Source organism: Salvelinus namaycush, chromosome 33, assembly GCF_016432855.1.
Source record: "Salvelinus namaycush isolate Seneca chromosome 33, SaNama_1.0, whole genome shotgun sequence".
Taxonomy (NCBI): Eukaryota; Metazoa; Chordata; class Actinopteri; order Salmoniformes; family Salmonidae; genus Salvelinus; species Salvelinus namaycush.
In genome coordinates this window covers 12733041-12751457 of record NC_052339.1, presented here as the reverse complement: position 1 = coordinate 12751457, position 18417 = coordinate 12733041, and positions in this window count along the sequence as shown.

Sequence of the window (18417 nt, the reverse complement as noted above, 5' to 3'; positions counted from 1 at the left end):
TTAGAGGTTTAGATAGCGGTACGTGAGCGTACGTCTTAATGCATCAGACTATAGAGTCTTATAGTGAATGTTGAGTCTAGACTGACGTCATGGGATTTCTAGTTTTCTAAACTGCCACTGGGGGAGGAAACAGTGTCAGTATTTCACAAAACATCTGTTGGGCAGCAGGTAGACATCTGCAGCACCAGCCATTCTTCTCCATCCAATGATTTGCATAAATGCATGACCCGTGCCTGTTTTTTTACCTTTATTTAACTAGTCAAGTCAGTTAAGAACAAATTGTTATTTTCAATGACGGCCTAGGAACAGTGGGTTAACTGCATTGTTCAGGGGCAGAACGACAGATTTTTACCTTGTCAGCTCAGGGATTCGGTTACTAGTCCAACACTCTAACCACTAGGCTACCTGCCGCCCCAGATAAAGTCTGTGTCCCAAATGGCCCCCTTTTCCCTACATAGTGCACTACTTTTGACCAGAGCTATGACCTCTGGTCAAAAGTAGTGCACCATATAGGGAATAAGCAGGGTGTCATTTTGGATGCAGATAATGTGTTGAAACAGTCCTGCTAAGTAGAAGCTATAGGCAGTCTGAGGCATTTGTTTGGAAGCCACATACAAATCTATTACCAGTCATATAAGCTCATCTAACAGAACTGTACTGTATAAACAATTCCTTTGACTAGAAAGCCACCATTATGCTTGGGGCTGACTGAATCTACATGACTCTGAGCTCACGACAGTCAGTTAACAGCAATATGCCTTTTTCTCTGCTCTGTAACTGTTGGGATTTGAGAACCACTGTGGAGCTGCAGTGTCCTGCTGGGGAAACATATTGTGGCCTGAGGTCTGGTGTCACATTATTAAAACACCAGGGAGACTGTGTGTGTGTGTGTGTGTGTGTGTGTGTGTGTGTGTGTGTGTGTGTGTGTGTGTGTGTGTGTGTGTGTGTGTGTGTGTGTGTGTGTGTGTTGGAGTGTCAGTGTTGGAGTGTCAGTGTAGTGTGTGTGTGTGTGGGGGGGGGGTAGAGTCCAGTGAGTGAGTGAATGAATGAGGAGTAAGTAGTAGTGAGTGAGTGAATGAGTGAGTGAGAGAGAAAGGAGTGAGTGAGTGAGCGAGTGAGCGTCTGGCCATGCACCAGTCAGAAGAAAAAGCCTTGTCATTCCTTATCTCAGATCATAACCTTTTGAGGTTTCACTGCTTCACTACAGAGTACTGACGGAGACATATGAGAGACTTCAGATCTCCTCAGAGCAGATCTGACTGTAATGTGTTCTTTTAACAGACAGTCTGATCGTAGATCCTTCAATCTGCATCCCAAATCACACCCTAATTCTTTTAAAGTGGGAACATCACCATAGGGTTCAGGTCAAATGTAATGCACTAAATAGGGAATAGGATGCCATTTGGAAAGCGGACTCACTTCTTGGATGTCTAGAAGAAGCTATTCATAGCTAGACCGGCCATTTGAATTGGCAAATAACTTTAGCTGGTTTTGAATTAGGGACTTGGAATCGCACACTAATTGGAAATGACAAAAAATAAGTGTTGGCTGTGGAGCCTGTCTGAGCATGTGTCGCCCTGCTCAAGTGGGACTTCACAGGCAGCATCAGGCTTTTTCATTTCCGATTACCCATATCAGGAAGCATAGCCAGGCCTCTTTCACAATTGATTAGAGTGTAGAAGTAATATAGAAAAACATACAGAATGTGACACACACACACACATGTATGCTCACGCACACACACACACGGGCCCAGCTCACGTTATGAATATTACATATACCTGTACTCTGTTATTTCCAGAAAAATATTTTTTTAATTTCTCTCAAACAAGGTTGGACTGTATATGGTATTCACTTGGGGATCTCCATGTAACTTGACGAACATAACATTTTCATTAGTCTTGACTGAGTACAAGCGTCGGAATGCCAGAAAGAACAGTGTGACTAAATCAAAAACATTGGTTGCCAGGGAAATATTCTGATTGCTGTCATGTATCGTGTCCTGAGACACTCAAAGGCAGTGCTTGTGTGTCCTTATACAGTTGTACTGAAGTCTGCAATGTTTTCTTATATTCTGATGTCAACCACACAGTTTGGTTTGGCTTAACAGGGACACCCTCTTAAAGAACATTCCACACCTGAATAGCCTTGACATACTGCATCAAACACACTCAAAGTTTCTCTCAGAAAACATCAGCTGTAGCATCTTCATGTGGTCTGTGGTACATACTCCTGGGTTGCGTCCCAAAAGGAACCTTATTGCCTTTATGATGCACTACTTTGGACCAGAGCCTATAGAGTTCTCCTCAAAAGTAGTCCACTACATAGGGAATAAAGTGTGATTTGTGACGCGGTTTTTAATTCTCAAATAAGAGGTGGAATGTCGCACTTTAGTGAGTCAGAGGCAAAGAAGGGGACATTCAGGGTAAGCTCGTGTGAATCACCAGCCCAATGTGAAAGAAGTTGTGTTGGAAACTTCCTTCCCGTCAAAATGAATGGAAGAGACTCACTGTGTTGATTTACTTGATCGCTGCAGCTGCCTCACTTCCTTAACCACATCACCCTGTTTTTTTCTCTCTCTCTCTCTCTCTCTCTCTCTCTCTCTCTCTCTCTCTCTCTCTCTCTCTCTCTCTCTCTCTCTCTCTCTCTCTCTCTCTCTTTCTCTCTCTTTCTCTCTCTCTCTCTCTCTCTCTCTCTCTCTCTCTCTCTCTCTCTCTCTCTCTCTCTCTCTCTCTCTAATGCCACTTTTCCTAAGGACGGCAGGCTGTGAGGAGGAGGAAAAATTCCGTAGTCAATTTCTGCACCATATGGGCCGACTGATAGATGCTAAGTGGCTCGCTCAAACCTTTCTAGCACAAATAATTGTAATTTATGATGCCAAATCTTCAGATTCATCACGGACTAGGCTATGCCCCTTTCTCTGCTGCCACGGCCACACAGCATTATGGGCTGTATCGTTTTACCCTCCCGTCCACTTCCTAATCCAATCATCCAATCAGAGGCTGGTTTAAGAACCAAACCTTCTGCGACAGGCCGTTGTCGTTGACGACTCAGGACGATAATGACTCTTAAGCCATGACGGGGGTTGTGGGTCAGACTCCGAGACCACAGTAATGAAAGTTTATGTGATGTTTAGAAGGCGTCAGTCTGGGCTGAAGTAGTGCCATTAGACTCCCATCTTAGAACCCTGATCATGGCTGAAGTATCAGGGTTTCAGGGTAACACAAAGGGTATAGCCCATCTTCTCATAGAATTAATTTTTCCAATGCCATAAAGAATTGAAGTTTGAAAAAAGGGTTAATTCATATATTGGTCAGGTTTATATTTAGTATTATAAAGTCATTAGAACAGTTTAGATTGTCTCCTCCATTTTACAATTAAAGTGTTGCTTTATTGGCAGAACACACTAGTATCCAAATTAGTCTCAATGTAGAGAGCTACCATTAGTACACCTTCACAAAGTCAAATTCACATAATAATTCCTAAAGTAAGCCTTGTCCGAGCCAGCATTGACAATATTGCAGGCGCTCATCTCCTGTTTCTGTAGAGTGAGGCAGCAAGTAAACCTCCTGGACGGTCATTGTCTCATTGTCGGTACCAAATTACGACCTTCAACTAGAATGTGACCCGTCTCCCCTCCAGTATGTAGTCCAGTGTACAGTACGTGCAAAACGCCACACCTCTACCCCCAGAGACTGATAGCCAGCTATGTATTACGCCATCAGGCTTGTATAAACCAAGTGCCAGATATGTGAGTGCCATACCAGCCAGATCACTTCTCTGCTGAATATAGAATCTGTGGTACAGGGCATGTCAACACCTCATATACAGTAGCTATGGTAGCATGCAAGCCACTAGCACTTATGAGTAGAGGCACAGTGTTAAATGATAGAGGACAGAGTGTGTGCTCCATACGCGCTCCAGCCCATGTGGCAATTCCATGCCAAGACAGAAATAGACAGCTATATCTATTGGCATGATACAGTATGTGTGTCAAGTACCAACCTGTCCTGCTAACCTCATAACACAGCAAGGTGAAGCCAGCGGGACTCAGAGCCTGCTCCATTATGGTATCCATTTTAGGACACCCTCAGCCCCAAGCCTCACACCTCAGTTTTGATTTGATTTCTTTGACCCTTTCAAAACAAAATTCAATCACACGTGAACACAATGCATCTACAAATAATTGAGGGTAACATAAAAAAGTTTAACAACTTAACAAAAATGTTCAGCAAAAATCTAGAGTGGGATGTTAGGGTAAAGGGTGCCACTAAGAGATGTGACCTGGGGTAAAGGGTGCCATTAAGAGATGTAACCTGGGTAAAGGGTGCCATTAAGAGATGTAACCTGGGTAAAGGGTGCCATTACGAGATGTAACCTGGGTAAAGGGTGCCATTAAGAGATGTAACCTGGGTAAAGGGTGCCATTAAGAGATGTAACCTGGGTAAAGGGTGCCATTAAGAGATGTAACCTGGGTAAAGGGTGCCATTAAGAGATGTAACCTGGGGTAAAGGGTGCCATTAAGAGATGTAACCTGGGTAAAGGGTGCCATTAAGAGATGTAACCTGGGTAAAGGGTGCCATTAAGAGATGTAACCTGGGTAAAGGGTGCCATTAAGAGATGTAACCTGGGTAAAGGGTGCCAGTAAGAGATGTAACCTGGGTAAAGGGTGCCATTAAGAGATGTAACCTGGGGTAAAGGGTGCCATTAAGAGATGTAACCTGGGTAACGGGTGCCATTAAGCTATGTATCATGGGGTAAAGGGTGCCATTAAGAGATGTAACCTGGGGTAAAGGGTGCCATTAAGAGATATAACCTGGGTAAAGGGTGCCATTAAGAGATGTAACCTGGGTAAAGGGTGCCATTAAGAGATGTAACCTGGGTAAAGGGTGCCATTAAGAGATGTAACCTGGGGTAAAGGGTGCCATTAAGAGATGTAACCTGGGTAAAGGGTGCCATTAAGAGATGTAACCTGGGTAAAGGGTGCCATTAAGAGATGTAACCTGGGTAAAGGGTGCCATTAAGAGATGTAACCTGGGGTAAAGGGTGCCATTAAGAGATGTAACCTGGGTAAAGGGTTCCATTAAGAGATGTAACCTGGGTAAAGGGTGCCATTAAGAGATGTAACCTGGGGTAAAGGGTGCCATTAAGAGATGTAACCTGGGTAAAGGGTGCCATTAAGAGATGTAACCTGGGTAAAGGGTGCCATTAAGAGATGTAACCTGGGTAAAGGGTGCCATTAAGAGATGTAACCTGGGTAAAGGGTGCCATTAAGAGATGTAACCTGGGTAAAGGGTGCCATTAAGAGATGTAACCTTGGTAAAGGGTGCCATTAAGAGATGTAACCTGGGTAAAGGGTGCCATTAAGAGATGTAACCTGGGGTAAAGGGTGCCATTAAGAGATGTAACCTGGGGTAAAGGGTGCCATTAAGAGATGTAACCTGGGTAAAGGGTGCCATTAAGAGATGTAACCTGGGGTAAAGGGTGCCATTAAGAGATGTAACCTGGGTAAAGGGTGCCATTAACTTCTACTTCATCACAATCCCGGATCCGGGAGCAGACACAATATGTATTTCTATTAGCTAACCACGATAGCAAAAGAAACAACTTTTTTTTCCCACCATTTTTTTCCTGCATAGGTAGGTATCACAATTTCGACCAAATAAAGATATAAATAGTCACTAACCAAGAAACAACTTCATCAGATGACAGTCTGATAACATATTTATTGTATAGCATATGTTTTGTTAGAAAAATGTGCATATTTCAGGTATAAATCATAGTTTTACATTGCAGCCACCATCACACCGCTCACCAAAGCAACTAGAATAACTACAGAGACCAACGTGAATTACCAAAATATTCATCATAAAACATTTATGAAAAATACACAGCGTACAGCAAATGAAAGACAAAGATCTTGTGAATCCAGCCAATATTTCAGATTTTTTAAGTGTTTTACAGGGAAAACACAATATAGCATTATATTAGCTTACTACAATAGCCAACCACACAACAGCATTGATTCAAGCCAACAATAGCGATAACGAATAAACCAGCAAAATATATACATTTTTTCACTAACCTTCTCAAACTTCTTCAGATGACAGTCCTATAACATCATATTACACAATACATATAGAGTTTGTTCGAAAATGTGCATATTTAGCGGCACAAATCGTGGTTATACAATGAGAATAGTAGCCAAGCTGCCAACAAAATGTCGGGAGAAATCTTGGGAGAGGCACCTAATCTAATCAGTAACTAATCATAAACTTGACTAAAAAATACAGGTTGGACAGCAAATGAAAGATACATTAGTTCTTAATGCAACCGCTGTGTTAGATTTTTAAAATTAACGTTACTACGACATACAGCGTGCGTTAAAGCGAGACCGCACCGAAATTAATGGCGGAATAGTATTTTTACATTTTTCAACAGAACAACGAATTAACATCATAAATACTTCTTACTTTTTGACGAGCTCCCATCAGAATCTTGGGCAAGTTGTCCTTTGTCCAGAGGAATCGTTGCTCGGTTGTAGATTGTCGCCTTCAACTTTGGAATTAGCAGTAAACATTAGCCATGTGGCGAAGACGTGTCCAACTCACTATAATGCAGCACTAAGAAATATCCGAAAATCGCAATATACTGATATAAACTGATATAACTCGGTTTAAAATAACAACATTATGATGTCTTTAACACCTATATCGAATAAAATCAGAGCCGGATATATCTAAGGCCTATAACGGGAGCTTTCCAGAACGCAATCCTGAGGTCTGTCTTGCGTCATGGCGAATGATGAAAAGACTGGACCCCACGTTCCCAGACCCTTTATATGGCCTCAGATCTGCCTAGCAACTCCATTCAAATTCTCACTATTTGCTGATATCTAGGGGAAGGTGTATGCAGTGCATCTCGACCAATAGAAGACATGCAAATTAATAAACTGACCCCAGAACAGCCTGTCTGATTTCAGATTTCTCACTTCCTCACAGGAAAAATGCTCCAACTTGAGTTCTGTTTTACTCACAGATATAATTCAAACGGTTTTAGAAACTAGAGAGTGTTTTCTATCCAATAGTAATAATAATATGCATATTGTACGAGCAAGAATTGAGTACGAGGCAGTTTAATTTGGGAACGAAATTTTTACAAAGTGAAAACAGCACCCCCTATTGAGAAAAGGTTTTAAGAGATGTAACCTGGGGTAAAGGGTGCCATTAAGAGATGTAACCTGGGTAAAGGGTGCCATTAAGAGATGTAACCTGGGTAAAGGGTGCCATTAAGAGATGTAACCTGGGTAAAGGGTGCCATTAAGAGATGTAACCTGGGTAAAGGGTGTCATTAAGAGATGTGACCTGGGTAAAGGGTGCCATTAAGAGATGTAACCTGGGGTAAAGGGTGCCATTAAGAGATGTAACCTGGGGTAAAGGGTGCCATTAAGAGATGTAACCTGGGTAAAGGGTGCCATTAAGAGATGTAACCTGGGTAAAGGGTGCCATTAAGAGATGTGACCTGGGTAAAGGGTGCCATTAAGAGATGTAACCTGGGTAAAGGGTGCCATTAAGAGATGTAACCTGGGTAAAGGGTGCCATTAAGACATGTAACCTGGGTAAAGGGTGCCATTAAGAGATGCAACCTGGGTAAAGGGTGTCATTAAGAGATGTGACCTGGGTAAAGGGTGCCATTAAGAGATGTAACCTGGGGTAAAGGGTGCCATTAAGAGATGTAACCTGGGGTAAAGGGTGCCATTAAGAGATGTAACCTGGGTAAAGGGTGCCATTAAGAGATGTAACCTGGGTAAAGGGTGCCATTAAGAGATGTGACCTGGGTAAAGGGTGCCATTAAGAGATGTAACCTGGGTAAAGGGTGCCATTAAGATATGTATCCTGGGGTAAAGGGTGCCATTAAGAGATGTAACCTGGGGTAAAGGGTGCCATTAAGAGATGTAACCTGGGGTAAAGGGTGCCATTAAGAGATGTAACCTGGGGTAAAGGGTGCCATTAAGAGATGTAACCTGGGTAAAGGGTGCCATTAAGAGATGTAACCTGGGGTAAAGGGTGCCATTAAGAGATATAACCTGGGTAAAGGGTGCCATTAAGAGATGTAACCTGGGTAAAGGGTGCCATTAAGAGATGTAACCTGGGTAAAGGGTGCCATTAACCTGTCTGGCACCGGGGTTCCGCTAGCGGAACTCCTCCCACATTCCACTGAAAAGGCAGAGCGCGAAATTCTAAAAATATTTTTGAGAAATATTTAACTTTCACACATTAACAAGTCCAATACAGCAAATGAAAGATACACATCTTGTGAATCCAGTCAATATATCCGATTTTTAAAATGTTTTACAGCGAAAACACCACATATATTTATGTTAGCTCACCACCAAATACAAAAAAGGACAAACATTTTTCACAGCACAGGTAGCATGCACAAAGCCAACCTAACTAACCAAGAACCAACCAAACTAACCAAGAAACAACTTCATCAGATGACAGTCTTATAACATGTTATACAATAAATCTATGTTTTGTTCGAAAAATGTGCATATTTGAGGTATAAATCAGTTTTACATTGCAGCTACCATCACAGCTACCGTCAGAAATAGCACTGAAGCAGCCAGAGTAATTACAGACACCAACGTCAAATACCTAAATACTCATCATAAAACATTTCTGAAAAATCGATGGTGTACATCAAATTAAAGACAAACATCTTGTGAATCCAGCCAATATTTCAGATTTTTTAAGTGTTTTACAGCGAAAACACAATATAGCATTATATTAGCTTACTACAATAGCCTACCACACTACCGCATTCATTCATCAAGGCACGTTAGCGATAGCAATAGGCACGTTAGCGATAGGGAATAAACCAGCAAAAGATATTAATTTTCACTAACCTTCATAAACCTTCATCAGATGACAGTCCTATAACATCAGGTTATACATACACTTATGTTTTGTTCGAAAATGTGCATATTTAGAGCTGAAATCAGTGGTTATACATTGTGCTAACGTAGCATCTTTTTCCCAGAATGTGCGGATATTTTTATGACACTCAACTATTCTGACCAAATAACTATTCATAAACGTTACTAGAAAATACATGTTGTATAGGAAATGATAGATACACTAGTTCTTAATGCAATCGCCGTGTTAGAATTCTAAAAATAACTTCATTACGACATCCAGCTTAGTTATAGCGAGAGCGTGCCCAAAATCTGGGCGCAAACTACTAGTACAACATGTTCGACAGATATATGAAATAGCATCATAAAATGGGTCCTACTTTTGATGATCTTCCATCAGAATGTTGTACAAGGGGTCCTTTGTCCAGAACAATCGTTGTTTGGTTTTAGAATGTCCTCTTCTCCAGTCAATTAGCACGGAAAGCTAGCAAAGTAGCGCGAAGCTCTCCTTCCTGAACAAAGGCACACAACGCAACACGCCTAACGTCCCGAATAAATTTCAATAATCTAATAAAACTATATTGAAAAAACATACTTTACGATGATATTGTCACATTTATCAAATAAAATCAAAGCCGGAGATATTAGTCGTCTATAACGACAGCCTTTCAGAAGGCAATACCAGGTCCCTTCGCGCACGCTCCAGAAAACAGGAAACTGGTGACACGTCATACAAAGAGCTTTTATTCGACCCCAGATCAAGTTATACACTCCATTTCTTCTCTCACTGCCTGTCGACATCTAGTGGAAGACGTATGAAGTGCATGTATACTAATAAATATCAAGGACATTTATAGGCAGGCCCTAGAACAGAGCATCGATTTCAGATTTTCCACTTCCTGTCAGGAAGTTTGCTGCAAAATGAGTTCTGTTTTACTCACAGATATAATTCAAACGGTTTTAGAAACTAGAGAGTGTTTTCTATCCAATAGTAATAATAATATGCATATTGTACGAGCAAGAATTGAGTACGAGGCCGTTTAAATTGGGCACGATTTTCCCCCAAAGTGAAAACAGCGCCCTCTGTCCTCAACAGGTTAAGAGATGTAACCTGGGTAAAGGGTGCCATTAAGAGATGTAACCTGGGTAAAGGGTGCCATTAAGAGATGTAACCTGGGTAAAGGGTGCCATTAAGAGATGTAACCTGGGGTAAAGGGTGCCATTAAGACATGTAACCTGGGTAAAGGGTGCCATTAAGAGATGTAACCTGGGTAAAGGGTGCCATTAAGAGATGTAACCTGGGTAAAGGGTGCCATTAAGAGATGTAACCTGGGTAAAGGGTGCCATTAAGAGATGTAACCTGGGTAAAGGGTGCCATTAAGACATGTAACCTGGGTAAAGGGTGCCATTAAGAGATGTAGCCTCGGTAAAGGGTGCCATTAAGAGATGTAACCTAGGTAAAGGGTGCCATTAAGAGATGTAACATGGGTAAAGGGTGCCATTAAGAGATGTAACCTGGGTAAAGGGTGCCATTAAGAGATGTAACCTGGGTAAAGGGTGCCATTAAGAGATGTAACCTGGGTAAAGGGTGCCATTAAGAGATGTAACCTGGGTAAAGGGTGCCATTAAGAGATGTAACCTGGGTAAAGGGTGCCATTAAGAGATGTAACCTGGGGTAAAGGGTGCCATTAAGAGATGTAACCTGGGTAAAGGGTGCCATTAAGAGATGTAACCTGGGTAAAGGGTGCCATTAAGAGATGTAACATTGGTAAAGGGTGCCATTAAGAGATGTAACATGGGTAAAGGGTGCCATTAAGAGATGTAACCTGGGTAAAGGGTGCCATTAAGAGATGTAACCTGGGTAAAGGGTGCCATTAAGACATGTAACATGGTTAAAGGGTGCCATTAAGAGATGTAACCTGGGTAAAGGGTGCCATTAAGAGATGTAACCTGGGTAAAGGGTGCCATTAAGAGATGTAACATTGGTAAAGGGTGCCATTAAGAGATGTAACATGGGTAAAGGGTGCCATTAAGAGATGTAACCTGGGTAAAGGGTGCCATTAAGAGATGTAACCTGGGTAAAGGGTGCCATTAAGACATGTAACATGGTTAAAGGGTGCCATTAAGAGATGTAACCTAGGTAAAGGGTGCCATTAAGATATGTAACCTGGGTAAAGGGTGCCATTAAGAGATGTAACCTGGGTAAAGGGTGCCATTAAGAGATGTAACCTGGGGTAAAGGGTGCCATTAAGACATGTAACCTGGGTAAAGGGTGCCATTAAGAGATGTAACCTGGGTAAAGGGTGCCATTAAGAGATGTAACCTGGGTAAAGGGTGCCATTAAGAGATGTAACCTGGGTAAAGGGTGCCATTAAGAGATGTAACATTGGTAAAGGGTGCCATTAAGAGATGTAACATGGGTAAAGGGTGCCATTAAGAGATGTAACCTGGGTAAAGGGTGCCATTAAGAGATGTAACCTGGGTAAAGGGTGCCATTAAGACATGTAACATGGTTAAAGGGTGCCATTAAGAGATGTAACCTGGGTAAAGGGTGCCATTAAGAGATGTAACCTGGGTAAAGGGTGCCATTAAGAGATGTAACCTGGGTAAAGGGTGCCATTAAGAGATGTAACATTGGTAAAGGGTGCCATTAAGAGATGTAACATGGGTAAAGGGTGCCATTAAGAGATGTAACCTGGGTAAAGGGTGCCATTAAGAGATGTAACCTGGGTAAAGGGTGCCATTAAGACATGTAACATGGTTAAAGGGTGCCATTAAGAGATGTAACCTAGGTAAAGGGTGCCATTAAGATATGTAACCTGGGTAAAGGGTGCCATTAAGAGATGTAACCTGGGTAAAGGGTGCCATTAAGAGATGTAACCTGGGGTAAAGGGTGCCATTAAGAGATGTAACCTGGGTAAAGGGTGCCATTAAGAGATGTAACCTGGGTAAAGGGTGCCATTAAGAGATGTAACCTGGGTAAAGGGTGCCATTAAGAGATGTAACCTGGGTAAAGGGTGCCATTAAGAGATGTAACCTGGGGTAAAGGGTGCCATTAAGAGATGTAACCTGGGTAAAGGGTGCCATTAAGAGATGTAACCTGGGTAAAGGGTGCCATTAAGAGATGTAACATGGGTAAAGGGTGCCATTAAGAGATGTAACCTGGGTAAAGGGTGCCATTAAGAGATGTAACCTGGGTAAAGGGTGCCATTAAGACATGTAACATGGGTAAAGGGTGCCATTAAGACATGTAACATGGGTAAAGGATGCCATTAAGAGATGTAACCTGGGTAAAGGGTGCCATTAAGAGATGTAACCTGGGTAAAGGGTGCCATTAAGAGATGTAACCTGGGTAAAGGGTGCCATTAAGAGATGTAACCTGGGTAAAGGGTGCCATTAAGAGATGTAACCTGGGTAAAGGGTGTCATTAAGAGATGTAACCTGGGTAAAGGGTGCCATTAAGAGATGTAACCTGGGTAAAGTGTGCCATTAAGAGATGTAACCTGGGTAAAGGGTGTCATTAAGAGATGTAACCTGGGTAAAGGGTGTCATTAAGAGATGTAACCTGGGTAAAGGGTGCCATTAAGAGATGTAACCTGGGTGTTCGTTTTAGAACGTCTTCCTCCTCTCACTGGATCCGAATCGATTGGAAGCTCCACTGTTGTGACACCATGACTTAGCACAGTGTATTTCATCCACACAACAAACAGAATTAAACTGTGTCGAAATACAGCGCAAACACTCTGTATGTTTGTCTTAGACAAACCACAGAAGCAGACATGGTCCCCCATATTGCATTTCAGAAACTTGTGTTTATCTTCTGTGAGTGTTGCAAACCCTCCTGTGCTTCACAGGGAGCTAGATGTACCGTTAGTTAAACCATCAACATATGAGTCTGTCCTGCCTCTGCTGTGCCACTGGTGTATAGCTAACCTTATTGTCTTAATACCTCTCCCTGTGTAACATGAAAAACATACAGTCCCTTATGCATCACTAGAGGGTGGAGAGAGAGAGAGGTAGAGATAGAGAGAGGTAGAGAGAGAGAGAGAGAGAGAGAGAGAGAGAGAGAGAGAGAGAGAGAGAGAGAGAGAGAGAGAGAGAGAGAGAGAGAGAGAGAGAGAGAGAGAGAGAGAGAAAGAGAGGTAGAGAGAGAGAGAGAGGTAGAGAGAGGTAGAGAGAGAGAGAGAGAGAGAAAGAGAGGTAGAGAGAGAGAGAGAGGTAGAGAGAGAGAGAGAGAGAGAGAGAGAGAGAGAGAAAGAGAGGTAGAGAGAGAGAGAGAGGTAGAGAGAGAGAGAGAGAGAGAGAGAGAGAGAGAGAGAGAGAGAGAGAGAGAGAGAGAGAGAGAGAGAGAGTGAAATAAACTAGCTACAAAGCACCCTGGCTTACAAACAAACAAGTGTGACCAATTCAAGGTCTCTCACGCGCTTATCATGTCAAAATCCTACTTTCATATTGAAATCAGTCTTCATTTTAAGGGGAGACCTGTCACAGATTCCGAACGGTGTGTTTCAAAAAGGCACCAATTTGATTGAAGAGCTGTTTAGAATGTAAAAGGATTCATCACTCGTCTGGCTGTGGGCAGCAGCTGCCAGCAGCATGGATGTAGAGACAACACTCTTTATAGTCCCTCACTCTATTGGGGTTGTCACTCATTACGTGTTGCTTGAATATTGAGAATAGCGTGAATCAAGAAAGGAGAGGGCCTCCGTCTATTTTCATACAGCATGGGTTCTAAATGGCCCCTGATTCCCTACATGGCGCTACACATCTCTAGTGTGCTATATAAGGAATAGGGTTTCATTTGGGACACAACCACTGAGTTCTGTAGTTCAGTATTATCTTCTTGGGGGACGCAGATAAACAGAGGTCAGCAGGGACTAATCATAAATAGACTCTGCCATTCATTCATTCCCATAGCAAAGCCGCACATGAAACAAGGCCTCTCAGTCATTTTGGCATGGCGTTTTTTTCCCATGTTTGCCAGCACCTGTCTCCTCTGTACTTTGACGTGACCCGACGCAGCTGTTTCACAGGTTTTGAACCACTCACAGTTCCTCACAGTTCACTGTTTGATTCATATCCACTTAAAGACATTCTGTTATCCTCTTTTCCTCATAGCTATCACAGCTCCGCCCAGGAGCACTTAAAAATGGATCGAACGTAAACGGCGTTCCCTATTTTACAGGCCTGCAACCTTAGATCCTCTGGTGGCAAAGGAAGAAGGAATATTTCTCTCTCTCTCTCTCTCTCTCGTTTTCTTTCTCTCCTCAGACAGATGGTTTTAGGCGAGTGGAGCCATGTTAGTGAGTGGAGCCATGTTCAAATGTAGGACAAGACAGAGGCAGAGGGATCAGCGGCCAGCCCCATCTCCCTAACACCCACAGAGGAGGAGAGGAGAGGAGGAGAGGTGGAGAGACACTAAACAGGATGTCAGGCAGGGGCTACTGAGATAATTGTACGCACCTCTCTCTCTCTGTCTCTAGCTCTATCTCCCCCCCCCTCTCTCTCTCTCTGGGCCCAAGGTAAAGACAAACATGTAATGATCCTTTCCTTATGATAACCCCTCCCACTCCTGTCAATGCTTTTACCAGCAAGAGAGAATGGGAAAACGAAATAATGTTTAACAAAATGCAGCACATACCACCCCCTGCAGAAACATTCAATCTACTGTAGCTTTGACCACTGAGACGAGAGTGTTGGCAAGTCTGTAGAGAGAGAGAGAGAAGGAAAGAACAAAACCACTAAGAAGGGGAAACAGGCTAAATGTTTGAGTGAATGTCCAAGGCTAACGATTTTCTATCCAAACCTGCATACATTTTTGGTCCATCGAAATTACAGACATTTAAGAGGGAAACCATTGAAAGGCTTCTGAAGGCTTACGAAACCCTTTGGTCAAGCAGGTGTGTAAATTGAGATTGCAAAATTGTTTTATAATGGGTCAGAAAACTATTCGGTGAATAATTGTGATAGATTGGGAGATTGCAATAGCTTACTTGGTGGAAAATACGATGGAAATCTACGAAGCAATACTGTTTGGATAACTGTAAATACCACAAGCCTACGTCAAAGCTTGTTTGTATTTGCTGTCCAACACAAGGTCTTAGCTGGAGAATGTTAGGAGGTTTTCTGTATGGATTGCAATTTGCCGAACATGTAATTGAAGCTTTAATTGCCTGCAGGAAGCATATCTTTCTTTGTGTTCTTTTATAATGATCCTCAAATACTACTACACAGATCATTGAGTCATGGTACAAAGACAACAGAGAGTATATACTGTATGTTAAAATAACAACCAAATGGTTATGTTCTCTTTGGTTCTGACGAGAAATTTTAATGGATGTCTTGCTGAATTATTACAATTCTAACTTGGATTAGAGTTCCATGCTGATCAACAATTGCCAGCGTAGAAAGACAACTCCCCCGTCTCCCCTCCTTCCCCCAACCCCCTCGCCCCTCTCCTGAAAATGTAGCATCTGTGCTCTCAGCTATTTGTATCTAAAACAAATTAGTTACCTTGGTAATGGCACAGCAACTGCAAGCCCTCCTTGTCCAGATAGCAGGGTCTGTCTGTCCTCCAGTCTTAATGGAGACTGCTTTTCTGTTTGTCTAGAGAGACAGGAGAGGCCACTATTCAAATAGGGCCCACAAATGATACAGGCCATTGATGATTACGTCCCCTGATTAATTTATTTTCTGTATTCCTTTGTTATTATGACCCCCCCCTCCCCCTCATTCCTGTGTGTGTGTGTGTGTGTGTGTGTGTGTGTGTGTGTGTGTGTGTGTGTGTGTGTGTGTGTGTGTGTGTGTGTGTGTGTGTGTGTGTGTGTGTGTGTGTGTGTGTGTGTGTGTGTGTGTGTGTGTGTGTGTGTGTGTGTGTGTGTGTGTGTGCGTGTGTGTGTGTGTGTGTATGCCTGCTACTTCAGGGCCACATAATGGGCTGGGTGGACTATAGAAAGTACAGAACACTAACAATGGCCCTGTTTCAATTCCAGGGCAGCCTTCAACTAGCAGGCTGAACATACCATAATATCACAGATAAGATGGATACAAAATGGACAGATGTGTAATTTATTCAGGTATGTACCCTTACATTGTAAAACTAGTTTTTAGACTCCAAACAGCATACAGTCTTAAAAATAAAGATAAAAGATGGAACCTTATAAAGTTATTGAGAGCGATACCATAGAGGAATCATTTTAGGTTCCCCCGAAGAACCATAAATGGGATGGTTCTTTGAAGAACCAAACATAAATCCAAAGCCAGAAATGTTTCAGCCCTCCAGGACCAGAATTGAATAGCTGTAGGGTTTTAAGCTTTATTTGCATATTTCTCAGGGTGCCTTTCGAGTGAATTTTAGTTACAAGTAGCAGAAATGACTGCCATTGCTAGTGGCAGAGACATGGTTATTGCATTCCTTCATTTTCAGTCCTGTTGCCATCGCCAAGTGAGACCCGAAGTGAATATGATGTCATTAAATACTATAAATTCCCTAAGACAATACATATTTCATAAGGCTTTCTTTTGAGGATCTAGCTTTATCATAATACAGCGGCCTGAAACTCATTGTTTTCAGCCCACATCAGACCTGCAACTCACATTATACTATTGGAATCGAGTGAGAATATCCAACTTTTTTTTTTTTTTATTCACTCACAACCTGCCTTCAAAATGAGTGTTGGGAAACTAAGATATGAGAAACTGGAACAACCATTTAATTAACGGGTGCAATAACTCCAAGTAACCAATTGAAATATTTTAGAAAAATGTATATTATTTATATTTGAGTAGCATAAAATTAAATAATGAATCAATATACATGTAAAAACATAGATATTGAAACAAACAGTTCTAAAAATCAACCTGTAGTAGAGCATGCTGGGAAATATGATAATGATGGGCGTGGTTTTGGCTCAACTCCGGTTATTAACACAAACACTATGGTTATTTTACACCACTTTTTACACCGGTGTCAATTTAACCTTCACAGTGTTATTTTAACTGTTGAATCAACACCAGAAATGTTACACTGAAAAATCAACACTAGCACTAGCTAGCACACTGGCCAATTTACTGTCTGCTACGAAAGGGACACATCTGCAGGCTTCCATACATTTCAAGAACCTTTTAGAATTCTGAAGAACCATAGATGCCAGGTCAAGAACCCCACACTTAACTCAAAGGTTCATTATCAGTCAAGAGTTCTCCAAGGAACCGTAAGAGCTGAGGAAGAACCATTTAAGAACCTTTATTTTTTGTTCTGTGTACCACAATGAGTAAGACATGGGTTACACATGAATGTGAAGATGTAACCGTTCAGTGTGTGTGATTGTGTGGTTGTTTGACTCATTTTCACAACAGCTTCTGTTCCGGTAGCTTTAAGTCCTCAGCTTTTCTGGAGACAATGACAGAGACGTATGGCAACCCGCAAGCAAGTCATAGGCTGTCCCAAATGGCACCCTATTCCCTATACAGTGCACTACTTTTGTCCGGAGGCCAAGAAGAAAGCCATAATTGGTCATGTCACAATACATTTTGACTGTACGGGGAACATCCAGTCATTGTTTGGTTGGGACTGGATGACAGCGGTGGATGTTGTGCAATGAGCTGAGTCGGCAGGCAGGCAGGCAGGGTACTTTTAGTGAGCTCAGAGAGAATTCTACTGGCAGACACCATGTGAATGGAAGTCAGTCCTTCTCTCTCTCTCTCTCTCTCTCTCTCTCTCTCTCTCTCTCTCTCTCTCTCTCTCTCTCTCTCTCTCTCTCTCTCTCTCTCTCTCTCTCTCTCTCTCTCTCTCTCTCTCTCTCTCTCTCTCTCTCTCTCTCTCTCTCTCTCTCTCTCTCTCTCTCTCTCTCTCTCTCTCTCTCTGGTGAGTTTAAATGATGAAAGATCCCTCCTCATTTTACAGCACCTCAGTATACAGCAAGAGTTCTCCTCAATATCCAACCAGCACATAAATTCAGACACAGTAAGAAGGTGATACCTTAGTCCAGCAGGGGAGGACGGAGGCTATAAAGTCAAAGTGAACTCATTTTGTCCTTTTAAATATCTTTCCCAACTACTTTTGCTCCAGTTTCATCAATCCCCAGCACTGAAGTTTAAACAAATAAATGCTGCCAAAGCCAATGATATCGCATATTAGTGATATATTAGTGATACTGCAGAGTGGATAGAGAAGGCTACTCTCTCTCTCTCTCTCTCTCTCTCTCTGTTCTCTATCGTGTCAGATTGTTTCCAGTTCCACATGATTACTTCACACCTCCTTCCTGCTTGCTAACATGTTCTAAACACGCATCGATCACCCCCAAAGGAAATCTCCTGCAGATTTTCCCTCTTCTTCTCTCCTGTAGCTATCATGGAAAGGCACCTGTTAAAACATACAGTACTGCGTACAGACTGCGTACAGACTGTACTGTATACGCAGTACTGTATGTTTTAACAGGTGCCTTTCCATGATAGCTACAGGAGAGAAGAAGAGGGAAAATCTGCAGGAGATTTCCTTT